The sequence below is a fragment of the Sus scrofa genome, chromosome 1 (genome assembly GCF_054392235.1).
Source record: "Sus scrofa isolate SSC_HxYL_T2T_F1_AM1 chromosome 1, Sscrofa_HxYL_maternal_Yorkshire_Landrace_v2.0, whole genome shotgun sequence".
Taxonomy (NCBI): Eukaryota; Metazoa; Chordata; class Mammalia; order Artiodactyla; family Suidae; genus Sus; species Sus scrofa.
The window spans coordinates 120,087,157-120,105,459 of NC_139383.1; the positions used below are offsets into that span (position 1 = coordinate 120,087,157).

General features: G+C 45.5%; 1 protein-coding gene across 4 annotated transcripts in view; it reads left to right on the forward strand.

The window, feature by feature from the left end:
* RORA (RAR related orphan receptor A) overlaps positions 1 to 18,303 on the forward strand; it is a 765,082-nt gene that overhangs the window by 41,892 nt on the left and 704,887 nt on the right. The gene's annotated exons all lie outside the window — the stretch shown is intronic.

Genomic DNA, 18,303 nt, shown 5'->3' on the forward strand with positions numbered 1-18,303 from the left:
GGACTTCCTTTAAATTCCTGCTTCAGGACCTGCACAGAGAGAGGTAGAAACACAGACAAAGCGCGACACTGAGCAGTTCTGTCTTCTCCCTCACAGAATGTTCTCCAGAGCCCCCCGGGGGGCTTCTGGGGAAGCGACCGGATAAACACAGCTCTTGCCAACAGTGCAGGCTTGTAAACTTTTTTCCCTTCCTTTCTCTGCCTGCGGTGATAAACATATGCTTTGAAGCATGAGATTTGATTATCCTGTCTTAGCGCTTATAAATACAAATGTGATTAATGGTCATAAAAAACAGGTTGACAGTGTAAGACTCATTCGCAGCAAAGTAGCCCTACACTCTTCTCTGGAAATGCTCCTTTCTTGCAGGGGTGTGTGGATGCTGCGGGCCCCATCCCGTCCTCCCTGCATCCCCTCCTCCAGCTCTTGATTTTGCCCTCAGATGCCCTCATCTGCTCCTAGGAGACTCTTCCTCCTTGACCGTTAAGATCAGTGGTGGGTCCCCTCGGCAGCTACCTGAGGGAAGTGTCCCGGGCTCTTTGTCAGGCCACTCACGGTCCGGAACTCTGCAGAAAGGCCTTTGGCTGCGTCCTCCGTTCCCCACTTGGGCCTGGCTGGCCGCCTGTACATGTTGGGGAACAACACAGCCTAACTCGCACAATTTGTATTTTCGTAGTGACGGGGATCTTCGCGCTCTCCCTCTGTCATTTTGCATTAAAGACCTGCCACTAATAAAACTAATTAATAACTGCTGGCTTGGTGTGGAAGCATTGGACTTCTTAAACCTGGCAGGCTGCCACCGCTGCTTTTGAAAGAAGCACTTCATCTCTGTCATGGGCAGGATGAATATTTCTCCACACTTCTAATTGGACAAAGTGCCTTTCAAACTCGCTGGCATTTCGGAGAGAGCAGATAAGTAGTTTGTGTGCTCTCTAGATACAATCACCCCTCGGCTGCCTCCGAGGTGGGGAGCCAGTTGCTCAGGGAAGCTGGCCTTGAGGCTCCTGAACTTTCTCTTTTTTGGTGATTCCTTCAGACTTCACCTCTGACCTCTGACTCCAGAGGGAGGGAGTTTGAAGTGCAAGGGGTGACCTGAGCGTGTCTGTCCCACCATGTGCCAGGGTGGTTCTCCTGGTTGGGCAGCAGCACAGTTACAGAGCAGGAGTGGGGACCTAGTTGAAGATGGAGATTTCTAGAACCTTCCTCAGTCCTCTGAGTCACAATTTGCAGGGGCCCTGCTAAAGCATTTGCATTTGTAACAAGCTTCCCAGCTGCTTCTGATGCACATAGAGGCCGAGGACCACAGGGATGATCCTGGATGCTTTCATCTCTTGGTACAGGATGGTTTTTCGGTCACTTGCCAGCACATCTGTTTTAATGACTCACGTAGGCAGGATGCTGTGCTAGGAGACATGAAGGAGGGGAGCGCTTACAGTCTAGACAAGGACACAGCACATAGGCACATGGAAACTTCAGAGATAAGAGTTAAGAAATGAAATGCAACAGAAAGATTGTACTTCACAGTCAGTTCATGGATAGGCAATTCTTCACAGAGTGGAGGGGCCAGCCACAGAGAGAGCTTTAGTATGGACTGCTGAGTAAGGCAGGGTTTGTGTTTTCCCTGGGGTGAAGGTTAATCAGGGTGCTTTAGAGCTGGGCACTGAGGGATGTATAGGAGTTTATGACTTAGAGCAAGAGAGTGGGGCACCCTGAGAAAGGAGGGCAGTAGTAGTGCAGGTGTTGCCCTGGGCATCTCAAGGTGCCTGTGTGGCAGGAGACCAGAGGGAGGACTATAAACCATCTTCTGTAGGAAGAGCTGAGGGAAGAACTGAGGTTTTGTTGAGCCTGAGGATGCAGATTGGAGTGGTCCAAAGGGAAACCAGTGAGGCCATTGTCTTAGTCAAATAGGAGATGACGGAGGCTGGGCTCTCAGCCCTGCTGCAGGATGGAGTGTTCGTTTAGGTTATTTCAGAGTTTGATCAATAATGTGAGGTTTTCTCTTGGTTGTGGGGACCAAGAGAGAGAAATCAATGATGAATGGAAGGTTTCTAGCTTGAGGGACCATCAAGATGACCGTGCAGCTGGCCCATGTGTAGGAGCCACCAGAAGGCATTGCAGAGAGGAGAAGCAGAGGGCTCCCACCTGCTCTCTGTATAGGGTTGGCTGAGATGAAGTTTCTGATGAGAACATTCTGGCAGATTTCACTTCTTTATACTGAACTGACCCTGGCATTGCCGGACATCTTTCTGGTCTAGTTGCCTCAATCCATTTCCCGTCCCTCTTTCTGGGCATCAGGGCTCACAGGGAAATGAGAAAAGATGAGAGCAGCAGGTCTGGGTGTTTCCATTGTGGCTCAGTGGTAAGAAATCTGGCCAGTATCCATGAGGACGCGGGTTCAATCCCTGGCCTCACTCAGTGGGTTAAGGATCTGGCATTGCCATGAGCTGTGGTGTAGGTGACAGACGTGGCTCGGATCTGGCATTGCTCTGGCGTCGTGTAGGCCAGCAGCTGCAGCTCTGATTCACCCCCTAGCCCGGGACTCTCCATATGCTGCAGGTGTGGCCCTTTAAAAAAAAAAAAAGAAAAAAAAAAAAAAAGAAATAGGTCTGGAAGCTAAGAATCATTGAGTTTGCTGCAGAGGGTCAGCCAGATCAGTGTCACCAGACCATCACTTGATGTTTCATCCATGTGTGAGGCCTCCTACCTGCTAGCTTGCTGCAACAACAAAAAAGACCCTCAGAATGTCTTTGCAGCCCATGTCCCCTTATTCTGAGTAATGCCTGCGTGCCCTGCGTATCTGCCACCTCAGTAAATTCCTGGGCAGGGTGAGCCAGAGAATGGGAATGACAGTCACGCTTTGATTCAGCCAACATTTATTGTATTGCTGACTACATGCCAAGTACTGTCCTAGGGGCTAAGGGTACAGATAAATAAAGCCAAGTTACTGCTCCTAAGGAGCTCCCATTATTGTCGAGGAGATGGATGTGTAAATAGATAATTAACATAGATTGTTCCGAGTACTAAAACAGAATTATGTACTGCTTCTTAAGTACCACAGAGCAGGAAGTGCTTTATTCTGAGGAGGAAGGGGTTTGTCTAAGGGAAGGCTGAGGGGTGGCCAGAGGAGGCTTCCTGGAGGAGGTGATGCAGTGCACAAAGTTTGGGAGGATAACTGGACATGTTTCCAGACCGAGAAGGAGGGGAAGGCCAGTGTAGTCAGAGAGCACAGGGGATTTTGAATGATATCTGCTTCTTAAGTGTTTAAGGGGTGAGGGTGGTGTGCTGGGTTAGATGCTCTGAAGAGACAGAAATGTGGCTGTCATTGTGACTTGTATGTTTTAACTCACGGAATGGGGAAGATGGGGCTCAGTTATAAAATGCAGCAGAATGCATGTAGCTCACCCAGGGGAAGCAAGTGCCTGCTAACTGTGGCTGCTAGAGGTGTTTGTGAGTTCTGTGGACCTGGCTCTGTGTCGGCTCAGCCCCAGTTGAGGGGCAGGTCAGTATGTCAGGGCAGAAGGGTATGGGAGCACAGGGAACCCTTCCCTTCTCTCTGAATCCCAAGGACAGGCCAGTGGAGACAAGGCACATGTATCTGACCTGGGAGCAAGGAGGAGAGGTGTGAAGAGGGGAGCCTGGGGCTCCTGAGTGTAACTCATTCGTTCCTGTAAATCACCAAATGTTCACTTTTTGAAAAACATAGGCCTCGGGGGTGTGCCCTTAGCAGCCAGAATGATTTTCCCTGGTCTCTGCCCTTAAAACATTATCATTTTTTAAAAGATCAATATGCAAGTACTCAGAATAAATGAGGGGAGAAAAGAGCTTGTGCGAAGTTCATGTGAAACAAATAGGGGAGAGTGACTGATTCTCACAAGGGGTTGAGAAGAGGGGCGGGAAGATCTTTGGTTGCATCTTCCCCTCCCTTAACCCCCGCCCCCATCTGTGAGCCATTTTTAAATAAACTTTTAAAATATGAAATAAATTTAGACTTGCAGAACTGTTGCAAAGATAGTACAAAAGGCTCATGGCCACTCCTCAACCAGCCCACCCGAAGTTAACCCCCCTCCACCATCCCTTTTCTATAGGGTCAGGACTAAGAAATGAATGCAGCCACGATGCCACCACCTATAGACTGTCTTTGGATTTTACCCATCTCTAGCTTTCCACCGGTGTCCTTTTCCTATTTCAGACTCCAGTCGAAGATCCTACAGTGCATTGAGTTATCCTGTCTCCTTACTGTCCTCCTTCTCCTTGATTTTTCCTTGTTTTTTCCTAGTCTTAACCCTTGTGAAGATCACTTGTCAGGTACTTTCTAGAATGGCCCCCGGCTTGGGTCATCTGGTGTTTCCTCAGGGTTGGGTAGAGGCCAGGGCTGCTGGGGAGCCCACAGTGGTACAGGACTCTTCCTTGCACATCGCATGTGGGGCACAAGATTCCACTTTCGGAGTTACCCGCTATTGTGGCTCAGCAGTAACGAACCCAACTAGTGTCCATGAAGATGCAGGTTCGATCCTTGGCCTCGATCAGTGGGTTAAGGATCTGGCGTTGCCGTGAGCTTGGATCTGGCATTGCCGTGGCTGTGGTGTAGGCTGGCAGCTGCAGCTCTGATTCAACCCCCTAGCCTGGGAACCTCCATATGCCACGGGTGCAGCCCTAGAAAGGACCCTCCCAAAAAAAAAGACTCTACTCTCTCCCCTTTCAGGAGAAATGGAGACCTCGATCCCCTTGGGACGGTGGTGTCTGTCAGCCTTCTCCACTATAAAGTCACCCTTTTCCCCTGTGAAATCAACAAATACTTCAAGGAGACATTTTGAGGCTTAGGCACACATCCTGCTTCTCTGGCCGCTTCTCAAGGCGGAGCCTGGGCTCCCTGTCACTGCCTCCTTGCAGGATCAGCTCTGCTGCTCACCGTGATGGTCTGTCTTCCATCTTCCCGCAATGGGCTCGAGGGAATAAACACACGCGCTGTGGATGTTCCCAGGGTAGCGGTGGCAGGTGGAAAGCATTGCTTTTATTTATGTAGGGAGGAAATGGTGCTCAGGGCTAGCTATTTGTCCAAATGCACATTTCCAGATGCTTCTTCGCTTTGGTGTGCGGGAAACAGTACTATACGGCAGGAAGCGAGACCTGAGGCCCTGCTTATTTCCAACTGTCCTTAGCTGTGTGACCCACTGCAGGTAAGGAGCTTCAGTTCTCTGGGCCACAGTTTTCCTATACTGGATGAGGTGAGATCATTCGATTCCTAGGGTTGACTTTCAGCTCTAACACTTTATGGTTCTGCAGTGAAATTTCCTTCTGGGCCAAGACGCTGGTTTTAATGAGGAAAACAGAGTTATAATGGAGTGAAGAAAACAAATATAGAGAGTGTCTGGGTGTTAGATGACCTTGGAGTCTGGGATAATTGAGACATTCGATAAGGGTGGTTTGAAATCAGACTAATGAATGAGAAGTAAATTGGTATTTTCAAAGTCTCACAAAAGGATACACATCCAATTATCTTGGATGGTTGTGAGGATGGACAAGCTCTTTATGCTTCAAGACCTTTACTCTCTGTAGTGTTTCCTAAGATTTGGTGGCCTTCGGTTATCCAATCTCGCATTTCCGCCTGAGTGCTACTGGGACTGCCCTTGTCTTTTGGAGGTATGCAGACATCTCTGGGAAATGTCTTAATTCTTACCATATGGCCACATTCTTAAAGCTAAACATGGAAACGACCTACTTTACCCATTTCTTTGCCAAAGCCAACCTTAGGCATACAAGTTGTTCATTGCTGTGCTGATAAAAATGAGTCTTTTTTTGCTGACGGGTGTGCCACTTAAAAGGTGGCAACAAAGCTTGATTGATTTTAGAGCATGACCCTCCAGCCTTCTCTGATGGCCTAGAAGCTTCCAGGTACTTAGACTTCCCCCCTTTCTCCGGTCCTCTTCTACTAATTGACTGTTTGTCACTTTAGTTCTGCTTTTTGCCCTGTGAGTTTTTACCTTGATTTGTTTTAGCATTTGAAAGACTTGCATATACCACTTGCATTTTGCACCCTCTCTCTTTTCAGAAAGACGAAAAACTAAAGCTTCTTGGAGATATGTTTTTAGAGGCGGGCTCTCTTTAATGGGCTGCTCTTTGTTCTCAAACGTGGCAAGACAAATTCACCATCACTAAGACATGCATGGTGGATTTCTAGGCAGGCTGGAAACAAAGCAGGGTTTAAGTAGTCAATTCCTTAGTATTCTTTTCCTTGTATTTCTGGAAGTTGGTAGTTGTCTTATGCATCTGTAAGGTGACTGACTACAGTTTGGTAGTTCTTTTTAAGTGTCTTCAATGTTTTGAGAGGAATTGGAACAAAAAGGTAGATAGTGCATGGGCCCTGCCTTCAAGTGGCTTGTGGTCCTCTAAGGGAGACAGTGAAAATAAAGAGTTTTAGTAGCATGGGCTACATGCTACCACAGGCTTATGTACAAGGTCCAGAGCTAGGTCAGAGGAAAGACATTTTGACCTTCTCTGGGAAAGAGGAAATCAAGGAAAGTGTTTTGGAAGAGGTGTTGTTAAAAATGGATTTTACAAGATAAACAAGACATTTCCAGGAAGCAAATTTGAAAGACGCACATGAGCACTATGATTACAGAACCCAAAAAAGTTAACTAATTGGTCCACACAGAGGACCCCATGACCTCGTGGGGTCCTAAGCCCTTGTATCGTATAGGATGTTACATAGTTTAATTAACCTGTGTATAAAATCCCATAAACCCCTTTGGAAGGACTTGCTGTCTGTATTCATAGAAGATATTGTTTCTCTGAAATGAGATGAAAGTGGTGATAGGATGAACAAAGGAAATCCACCGATAATCAGAACCTTTTCTCAGTAATACCTGTCTTCCTTACCTGCCTTTTACCTGTCTTTAAGCCATACTTCCCTGGCATCATTATTGCAATAATCATTGTTGTACACTTTTGTGTTTTTACCTTCTTAAAAAAAATCATGTTGTAAGCAGGTGCAGAGGATTTGAAGATGGTCATCCCAGGGTCTTTACTGGCCATATCCATATATTCAACTCTGGAGTCCCCTGCCTATTTAAAAACCATTAACACCCCTTAATCAGTCTATTGGCCACACATTCACGCATTGAGCATTTACTGTAAATTAAGAATTGTGGTAATAAATCACTGGTTGTCAAACTTTTTGGTTGCAGGACCCCTTTGCACTCTTAAAAATTATTGAGGACCTTCAAGAGCTTTGTTTACATGAATTATATTTGATATTTGACATCTGAGAACTGAAAATGGAGAACGTTTTTAAAAATGTATTTATTTGGAAATAATAACAAACCCATTGCATCCCAATATAAATAAAATGTTATGATGGAAAAATATTTTCCAAAATGCAAAACAGAAGAATGGCATTTTTTCATATTTTTGTGAATGATCTCTTTTATGCCCTGGCTTAATGGAAGACAGCTTGCTAGCTTCTCACCTCTACTTCGCATGCAGTCTGTTGTCATATCCCACATCCTGTAGCCTCTGGAAAACTCTACCTCTTGCGAGAAGTATCTTTATAAAAGTAGTTTTGACCTCATGGGTTTCCTTGAAAGAGTTGAGGGGGCCCACAGGGGTCCAGGGGCCACGCTGGTGGGGATGGCTGTGCTAAATGATACCCTTACTGTCCCCAAAGTGGAGATGCTCAAACCCTGGAAGTGGCTGGAAAGGAACCTGTGGCTGTGACTGCAGACTGGTGGCCTTCAGTCTACACTACACTCAAAAAGATGAGTTCACAGATATTTCATGAGACTGTGTTTTTCTCCTTTGAAGTCCACATAAGGAAAGAGACCTCCTGTGTTTAGGTTTTCTTTGTGCCCAAGTCTGTGGATGAGGGAGGGTCATGGAAAAACTTTAAATAATGGATTGGATATGTGAAAATGCTTTCATCCCATCAAAAGATATTTCAGAAGTTGTATATATTCTAGGCAGTTAGCTATTCAGGGACTGGGCTGCTGGTGTGATGTTTCTGTTTATCAGCTGTCTCTTGGAAGTTTTCCGTTTGTCAGTTTTCCATTTAAACTAATTCATAAGCCATTTTTTCCTGTCTAGTGGTGTGTGTGTAAATGGGGTGTCATCATTTGTGGATTCTTCCTAGAGAGTATCTTTTATCTTTAAAAAGCATTTTGGGGGTGATGGTTTAATTTATAGTTAAATTAATCAAAATATCAAATATCAACTGCTGTTTTAGAAGCATTTTAATAGCTACAGTACTATCAGTATTTTTCAATCCCCATGAAAGAAATGGGTATGTATAGTCTAGATAAAATTGATATATTTATCTGTACTCTTCAACTCACAAAATGGAATTTGATCACTTTTGGATTATATTTTGAAATATTTAGGGCACGGTGTCTTAAATGTTTTAAAAGTTAACTAGGGAGAAAAGATGAAAGACTTAATTTCCTTGGACCTGAATAATTCAAGTTGAAAGCTTCTGTATTCAATTTTCCTTGACTTCTGTTGGTTGGTTTGGGATTTTTTCTTGGCCTGGGATTGAATATTTTACGTCACTTTAGGAAAGTCAGGATGTATCTAGCTTTTGAAGTAATAACCCAGATTTATAGTTGAATGGATTTAGAATCAAAGGATTTTGAAAAACACATATTAGGTCCATTGCTCTTTTTTTTTTTTTTTTTTTCCCCCTTAATACCATTAACAGAGAATCAGAGTATTCTAACACACTTTCCAGTAGAGCTCTGGGAAGTTCTTCTTAAGGCTAAGAAATGGGAGGAAGATTCTTTTTTCCCCTCCCTTGCCCTGGTACCCCTCTTCCTTTTTTCTTTACTTTTTCCTTTTGTTGTCATTTTTGCTTTAAAAAACGAGATATGCTGTATAGCTCAGAGAACTATAATCTAGTCACTTGTGATGGAACATGATAGAGAATAATCTGAGAAAAAGAATGTGTGTGTATGTGTGTGTGACTGGGTCACTTTGCTGTACAGCAGAAATTGACAGAACCTTGTAAATCAACTATAATAGAAAAAATAAAAATCGTACAAAAATTTCTTTTCTTTATACTTCTCCCCCCTCCTCAGATTTGCAACATTCAGAAGCCTATTATTACATTGTAACAACGGTGATGTGATGGAAACTGTGCCCTGGTGCTGACAGCAGTATTTTTCAAATGGTTGTGAACATGTGTGTAACCACAAATGAGTCTTTGGTTCAATTATTTGTAATAATAATGCAATGATTTATACAATTCCCCTTTCAAAACAAAATCTGGAGTGTGCAGACCACACAAATTACAAACATATTCCAAGATGTAAAATGTCTAGGGTGGAAAACCCAAGCCTGTTAAGTATTTTGAAAAACAGATTTCTGGAAACACAAGTCCCCACTCACCTGCTGTTCTAATTGCGTCTTCCTCGACAATCTCCGCCCCCACCCCCACCTTGTGATAGCTTGGGATCTCTAACCTTAACCAGAAGCAGTGAATCCCCCCCTTTCTGCTAGAACATTATCTGTGGGTGCTGAAATATTCTAGACTTAAACATCAAGAGCTCCTTCTGTCATTTCACGGAAGGCCTCTTATACACACTCAATGGCTGTGTGGGGATTATCTCTTCAGTGCCTTTGAAATCTTCAACCATCAACATCCAAGACCCATCCACCCTGGTCCCTGCTTTTTCACCATCACCCTCCCCCAACCTGTGGGACAGGCATTCCGCAAACGTGGGGTAACATGTTAATAAGCAGTCAAAGCATAGAGAGCACGCACATCATATCATAATCTTTGATTGCAGATGAAGGCAGCCAGAAGTTCAGTAACAACCAAAATGCTAGTAACTCTTTGTTCAGTACTTATTGTGTTCCAGGCATTCTGTTGGGCACTTTACATATATTAGCTCATTTGATTTTGAATTGCACAACTCTGTAAGGTAAACTACTATTAGTTTTCCCATTTTGCAGATGAAGAAACATCAGCTCGTCCAAGTTCATGACACTCAGTAAGCAGGTTTTTAAGCAGCCAGTAAAAATATTTTATTTTCATAGACTGGTTTACTGAAAGGGCTGGCCATCACATGTGCCAGGAAATGGAACCTCTCTGAAAACTAAATATTCCCCTAGCCAAGATCGGGTGGTATGGCCTTAGACTCCATTTAGGAGACCAGGTTTTCATTTGGATCCACATGAAACTTTTAAATGAGTTAGAACCATCCATCCTATACTGGCGGGATACATTTCTTAAGTGGCAGGAGGCGAACCCCATAAGTGGACTGTCTATTAGTAAGCAGCTGTGTGAACACACTGTGCCCCCTCCCAACTGTGGAGTGATGAGTAATGCTGAAAAAAAACGAGATCCAGTTGACCTGCGAATGTAGTCAACATATGTTGAGTGATAAAAGGTTCAGAAATGAATAAATGTGTGTGTGTGGGTGGGTGTGTGTGAGAGAGAAAGAAAGAGAGAGAGAGAGTGTTTAGGAACTAGTAAGGCAGTGCATGATTTGTATATCCAGCCCTTGACCTTGAGAGCCTGGGGTTAGAGTGAGACAAAGGACACTTTTTTCCTTTATGCCAGCTCTTCCTGTTTTGCTGCTGAGTGATTCTGTTTGCTTTTGTGATTAAAAATGTGTGTGTGTGTGTGTGTGTGTGTGTGTGTGTGTGTGTGTGTATACATGAAAAAGGACAAGTCTGACTCAGAGCAAGAAACATGTGTCTGAGCCTCAGCTTAGGGGCTTATAAACCGTGTGACCTGGGCTAACACCTTATTTCCCTGGGCCTGAGTTGCCCCATCTTCAAAAGGGGAAAATGAGACTGGGATGACCCAAGTCTCCCTGGCCACTCCATTTGCTGAAACCATGTGAGATGTGGTGCTGGTGAGGTGCCAGGTCCCCTTGAGCCCTGGGCTGTTAGGACTGAGGCACAGCCCTCATGGCATCTTTAGTTAGAAGTGCCCCCAGGGAAGGCTTGAATCTTTGCCCAGTGAACTCTGCTTTTGACTGGTGAGCTCCTATGATAAAGCTGTGCCCTCTGAAAGAGTATTTTCTAGCCTAGATCCAGAGCCTTTCCTTCTCCCATTAATATTTTTTTTGTTTTAATATCACTTTTCTTACTTTAGTTTTATTAGAGTATAGTTGATTTACAGTGTTGTGTCAGTTTCTGCTATACAGCATAGTGACACAATCATACATATTTATACATTCTTTTTCTCATACTATTTTCCATCATGTTCTATCCCAAGAAACTGGATATAGATAGTTCCCTGTGCTATACAGTAGGACCTCGTTATTTATCCCTTCTAAATGTAATCGTTTGCATCTACCATCCCTAGATGTTTTTGATGTCATTGCTTATACTCTGAAAAGTCATAAGGATCTTCTTCTTTTTGTCTTTTTAGGGCTGCACCCACAGCTTATGGAAGTTCCCAGGCTAGGGGTTGAATAGGAGCTGTAGCTGCCAGCCTACACCACAGCCACAGCAACTCGGGATATGAGCCTCGTCTTCGACCTACACCACAGGTCACAGCAACGCCAGATCCTTAACCCACTGAGTGAGGCCAGGGATTGAACCTGCATCCTCATGGATACTAGTCGGGTTCGTTAACCACTAAGCCACAAAGGAATGCCAAGATCTTCTTATTTAAAAATTAGTAGAGTAGTTAAGAACATGGGCTGTATCGTTAGGCAGATGGTTGAGTTCAACCTCTGATGCTGACTGTGCATCTTGTGTAGGCAAGCTTTTCAACCTCCTGGGTTCGTTTTCTCATCTAGTAAATGGTGATGATTATACCTCAGAAAGCTCTGGTGAGGATTAGATATTATGCATATAAATAGAGGCTTCAGTTCCTGGAACACAGTAGGTGCTCAATAAACATTAGTTGCTAATCAGTAAATACTGTTCCCCCAGGGAACAGATGCCAAGTGAAAATGTAGAGTTGGATGACTGAGGCTTTCTGGGGTCTGGGGAGGCACAGTGCTCTATTTTGGGTTTGAATGAGGTGATCGATAATGATGACAAACGCAAACATTAAAACTTTATGTCACAATTTATTACAGGAAGTTTTGATCACAGTGAAGTACTAGTTCCTGAGAACTGTTTGTGCCTTATTATTCCTAGATCACATTCTTAAGGGGAAAATGAACCGTTATTTTTCTCTCTTTGTTTAATTCCTGCTTGAGTCCCTCTCCCTTCACGTCCCTTTTCTCCTTCCTGCTGTTTCCAGTACTGTAGCTACTGCTGGTCTCCAGTGACAGAGTAACCTGCTAATCCTCAGTAAGCACCTCCTGGGGCCAAAACCTGTGCTAAGAGCAGGGGGAGCAAAGAAGGTTAGTGAGAACCAGTCCTGTGCTTAAGGAGCTTACTGTTGGCTGGGTCAGACCAGGAGAAAGCTCACTGTGATAGAAGCCAGAATGTAAGCAGGGTGCTGTGGGGGCGGGTGAGACGTGACAGTTTCTTGTATTTGATGGCAGGCAAGACTTCCCAAAGGAGGCTTGTGAGCTGGGCCTGGAGGAAAGGGTGAGGCATGCTTCTCAGGCTGGGAAGGGTCTGGAGCAAAGCAGAAAGCTGAGATAGTAGGTAGGTAGTGTGTCTTATTACATGGGGAGTTGTCCTAGGAGACTGGAGTTACCATGTCTACGAGTAGTCATGGTGAGGACGGAAATGTTGTGTCTTATCTGCCTGAAAAGGTCTCCTAGGGAGACCTCTGACCTCTTGGTCCAGACTCTGCGTGTAATACTCTTCTGGAAGATGGATTTGAAGAGATAGTGAGGGCCAGTTTAAGAAGAGCCTTGAATATCATTCAGAGTTTGTTCTTTATTTGACCTAGCCCCCAGGGCATCAGACAGTAGTTTTTGTGCAGACCTAGAAGATGTACATTGCAAATGATATTCAGGTGGTTCTGGTCAGGGGACCTAACAGGAGGTCTGGGAGAGTTAGGGGTCCATGAAGACTTCAGCTTGGCCCTTCAAGCTATGATAGGTGTTTCGAACAATCTAATGTGAGTTATCCATTGATCCTTCCTAAGTTCGTAACTAGTGTAACTAGTCTTTTCCTGGGTCTGGAACTGTTTTAACACAGTGTGGCAATTTGGATAAGGCAGGACAGCACTGTGCAGTGGTTCAGAGCATGGATTATGGAGACAGATCTGCATCTTACATGTGTCCCACCGACTTCCAGCTGCAGGATCTCAATCACATTACTTCACCTGTGCGATCATAGTTCCTGTCTGTGAAACAGGGATAGCAGTAGAACCCAGCTCAGGGAGTCGTGGAGAGGATTCTGTGAGCATGCGTGTGCAGCGCCTGACATCAAGGAGATGCTCCAAACATGTTATTCGCATTAAGCTGTCTCACGGAAAAATAATTCTATATGCCTATGTGGAATTCGTCTGGTAGCAAAACTCAGGGGAAATAAAAATAACAAAGGATCCTCGAAGGTGAAAAGCCTGGAAAGCTTTTTCAAAGGGCTTGTTTGGACACAGCCTCTAGAGCGGATAGCAGAGACGTGCCTTTCCTTAACGCCTTGGTCCAGGATGCAGCCTCCGAAGTGGACCCGCACACTTCAGCTCTGCCTCTGGAGCGTGATTTCTCCTGGAAATGGTCCTAACGGAAAATAGTAGACGGTTACTTACTTGCCAGGAGAAGAATCAAGGGAGAGCGTGTATTTACTTTGGGCGATTTTCCCATTGCACTGTGTTCGCCTGCCAGGAAGTTAAAAATAGTGGTGATAAGCAGTCTGTGCATTGGTCTCTCCTGCAGGGGCAAGGGTCAACCGAAAGTAGAATGGTTCCTCCTGCCCCCTGAGAGCTCTGCTTTATCCCCCCAAAAGTCCTGTTTCGAGAGCTCCTCTTGCAGCTTCTGTCTGCTGCTGTCCTGCACCCTACGCTCCTTGCCTGAGTTTCCCGGCCTGTCGCATCCATTCATCAGACTTCTCAGCAGCCTATGTTAAACCAACTGGTTTGGGATGGCCTCATGCTTTACATCCGCTATTTATAACCAATAATTTATGTTTTCATGAGCCTTCATGTACCAGCTGGTCTTTGTGCCACTATAATAAGGGAATAATGAAATGCATGGTATTTATACCGGTGGCTCTAGTGTCTGTCGTTTTGTACATGGATGGGTATTGTAGGAAGCATGTCAAATTGCAGAGGGTCTTTTTTTTTTTCCTTTTCAAGATAAGTCCTAGCATATTAAATATTCATCTGCCATGTAAGAACACTATACCATCTTTTTTACTTTCTTCATCCCCATTTTCTCATGGAAATATATTCAGATGTCTACAATATGTACTGTTCTCATAAAATGCTCCTCATGGCAACTGGTCCCCTGAGCAAAGCATTAAAAAACAAACAAACAAACAAACAAAAACCCCAAAAAAACCAAACTTCATTAACAGCTATTATTCCAAAATAGGCTGATATGCATGCCCTTTGGCCTGGAGGGTCGCATCAAAATACCACCACAGAGCAACCTGGAGAATTCGACTCCTGAAATTCTCAAGTCCTGGCAAGCTCAGGACTCTGAGCTGTGGATGACATGTTGAGGATTGGTGGCCCCAAGAATATGTGGCCTTGTTAAAGGCATTGCTGCACTCCCCAGCTGCCTCATTCCCAAAGGTCATGTTTGGTGGCTTAGGTTTGTACTTCATTGTTTGGCTGGCCTGTGACCCAGGCCTCTGTTCTGAAGAGGTTACAAAGCCGAGGCTTCCAGGAAGGGCCACCTGGAGGAGTCAGGGTGGGGTGTGGGGGTGGAGTGAGCAGGGTCCTGTAGGTCCCACCTCTTCTGCTGGAGGTATGAGGTCAGTGGCTCTAGCAACCCCATGGAAACCAAAAAGTGGAAAGAGCACTGATCCTCCACAGCTGAGGCATTTATCCTCTGCTAATAAACTTACCTCCAGATCTTTCCAGAACAGTGGTTCTCAAAGAGTGGGCAGAACAACCAGCAGCAGCAGCAGCATCACCTGACGCTTATTTGAAATGCAAATTCAGACCTATTGAGGTCTGGAGGCAGGACCTATGATCTGGTTTCTCAGGCCTTCCAAGTGGTGGTGATAATCCTCTTCCAGTTGAGAGGCATTTATCCATCTCATGGGAATCTCCAGCTCCTCTGAGAATCACCAGAAAGCCATGGCCACATCTCCATGTGCCCATCGATGGGAGGAGGGCTGGGGTAACATGAGTGAAGCACACACCTGCCTTCTGCCCTGAAAGAGTGTGCTGGCGGCCAGCGGGCCAGCCGGGCATCGTCCTAATGACCAGAGTGTCGATGAGCCATTACATTGCCACTTCTTGGTACCTGGAAAGAGGACAGGCTTCTGAGTCAGACAAGGGAGGGTTCAAATGCTGTCCTTGCCAGTCACCCGCCAAATGACCCGAACAAACCATGCAGCTGAAGTCTTACCATGAGGAGTGAAAAGTAGAGGGTGTCCGTTCAACATTTGCTTAAAAACAAATAAATACATTTTAAAAATAAAAAGGAAGGGATGTCAAAACCAAAAACAAACCTCATGGGATGTCTCTGGGCCCCAAATAGTACTGCTGTGGCTTGCGTTAAAATTTGACCCACAGGCCCCACTTTACCTAAGTAAGCATTAACAGCTGCTTCCCTTACCACTGCTGATGCTAGTATTTAAACACACACACACACACCTGATTATATTTTAATACACAACTAAAATACAAAACCCCAGAGTAAACTAATGGCTGGAAAACATGGCATTTCATGTGCAGTGCATGACAAATGGCCCACATCCTTAGTCATAAATGAGTTCCTAGAAACCAGTAGTGAAGACATGGGTATTCCACAGGAAATGATAGTGTTGCTTTATTGCTGCACCATGGCTGCCATGGCCGGGGCCCTTTCAGTGGGCCTGGTGGTGTGTGGAGGACGGTACATGTCTTCCCTTCTTACATTTTCATCAGGATCCTGTGAGGGGGGAGTGTGGGAGGCAAAATAATGACCCCCTGATGATGTCCACATTCTGATCCCAGGAACTTGGGACCGTGTTGTCTCACAGATGTGGTGAGGTAAGGCCCTTGAGCGGGGAATTCTCCTGGATGATGTGGGCGGACCCAGGGTAATCAGGAGGCCCTTGTAAGAGGGAGGCGGGAGGTCAGAGTTGGTGGAGGAGACTGATGTGGGAGTAGAGTGGAGAGATGAGGGGAGAAAGAGAGCAAGCCAGAGAGAGAGAAGGCCTGCCCTCAGGGAGGGAGAGAGAGAAACTTAAAGATGCTACACTGTTGGCTTTGAAGCTGGAAGGAGGGCCCAGGAGCCACCCCTGTGCAGGTGGTCTCTCAGAAGCTGGCAAAAGGAAAGAAAACGAGTTCTCTGCAGAGACTCCAGAAGGAGCACGGCCTGTCAACACCTTGACTTGCAGACTCCTTACCTCCAGAACTGTAAGTAATACGTTTGTGTTATTGCAGCTGCTACGTTTGTGGTAATTTGTCTCAGCAGCCATAAGAAAGTAAGGTAGAAGGTTTTACTGCTGTCCCCATTGGACAGATGAGACTGGGGGTGAGAGAGACACCTCTGGGTTTTTCTAGAGGAGACCAGGGTCTCCAGGGGCCCTCCACCAGGCTCAAGGAAGTGGTGTGACAGGGCTTCGGGCCCAAATCTGGCTCCAGAGCCCACAGGCGGAGCTCTCGTGATACACAGGGCTTCTGCAGGAGGAGGTGTCTGGCGTAGTATGGCTGCCTCTGGGCCTTCTTTTCTGTTTTACTTGCCTAGTAGAGGTCAGCCAGAAGGTCCATAGCAGACTCACTCTGGGGTGAAATCAGATGAATTTCTTTCTTTCTTTCTTTATTTTTAAATTTTTCTTGCCAACTGTGCCATACCATGAGTGGGAGCTGTTTCTCTTTTCTGAGGCAGTTTGTTAAGGAAGGCAGTTTCTGGGGTGATATTGAGAGGAAAACAGGAAGTGGTTTTAGCATCCAGGGCTGATCTGTTAGCTGATTTAAAAAACAGTGCCCCCCTCCCGCTTCCCCACCACCACCACCAAAGTGGGATTTCATGAAAACGAGGGGGTCAAAAATCCAACTATAGAAACACCAAGGGTGGACAAAGCCTTGTAAGGCTGGGGAAGCTGTTGAGTCTGGCTCCCAGCTAAATCAGTTTGCTAGGTGGGGGTGGAGGCGCTGGTGGAGGGGAGACGCTGCACTTGCTCTCGCTGAGGAAGTTTATCCTCCAGGGTCAAAGTCTAGGAGCCTGGAAAAGAGGCAGCAAAACTGGCCATAGGGAGAGCAGCTCTAGGAGGGGAGGATGCCACGTGCAAAGGCATCATGAGGCCTCTAGGGGAGCCACGCTTGAGACTGAATGTTTCTCGTATTGAGGTTAAGCCAGTGCCCCACGGAATCCCAGACTTGGTTTGAAGTTGTGTGCAGGGATGCAAGAGGAAGCAAGAGGAGGCCCAGTGCAGTGAACACCTGTGGGGGAGCTATAGGGGCTGCTTGGAGCAGTCAGGTCAGTTCCTTTTCAAGGGTCTTCTTAGGCTCTGGTAGGAGGAATACGGCACTTGCACAAATTCCTCCAAGGTGAGAACCTGCAGGATAGAGAGACACAGGGAGGCACAGAGAATAGTGGGGGTTGGGAGGAGAAAGAAGTCCCAGTGACTGAGGTGGAAAGGAGAGAAATGAATAGTTACCGACAGTCACTCTGAGACAGGCTGCATATTCACATAAATCCTCTTGTTCGGGCAGTCTGAGAAACTGAGGCGCATGTTACACTGTTGCATATAGCGAGGCTCAGAGAGGTTAAATGACTTGTGCACACAGCGAGGACAGGCTGCAACCAGGAGTGAAACCTGGTTTTGGTTTTGAGCCCAGAATATTTTCCACCATGCAGCATCAACTCCTGGGGGGACTCATAAAATGCCTCATGAGTTATTTAATGATGTGGAATGATGTTCAAGGGATGGAGCTAAGTGGATCAAGCAAGTTATGTGATCCAGTTCTTATTAACATGCATTTATCCTGAAAATATCAAGATGAATATATAATTCACCCTAATACCATCAAGTGGCTACCTCAAGAGTGTTTAAGTTGGGGGTGATTGATGAAAAGTCTTCTTGCTAGCGTATATTTTAGAAATTTTCTCCAGGGAGCAACACTTAATATATTGATAAATACTAACGGAACCTTAGGCTTCTAAACCCATTTGGAATTTTGGTCTGAACAAAGATTTCAAGGTATTGTAGAGGTGTTTGAAGGGGTGGATGGCCATTAAAAGATTTCTGAACATATGAGAAGAGCAAGAGCAAATGTCTAGAAGCAGGAAGTGTTAGAACTGTTTTTGTGCCTGTGGGAATGTGCAGGAAACAAGGATTCAAGTGTGGTTG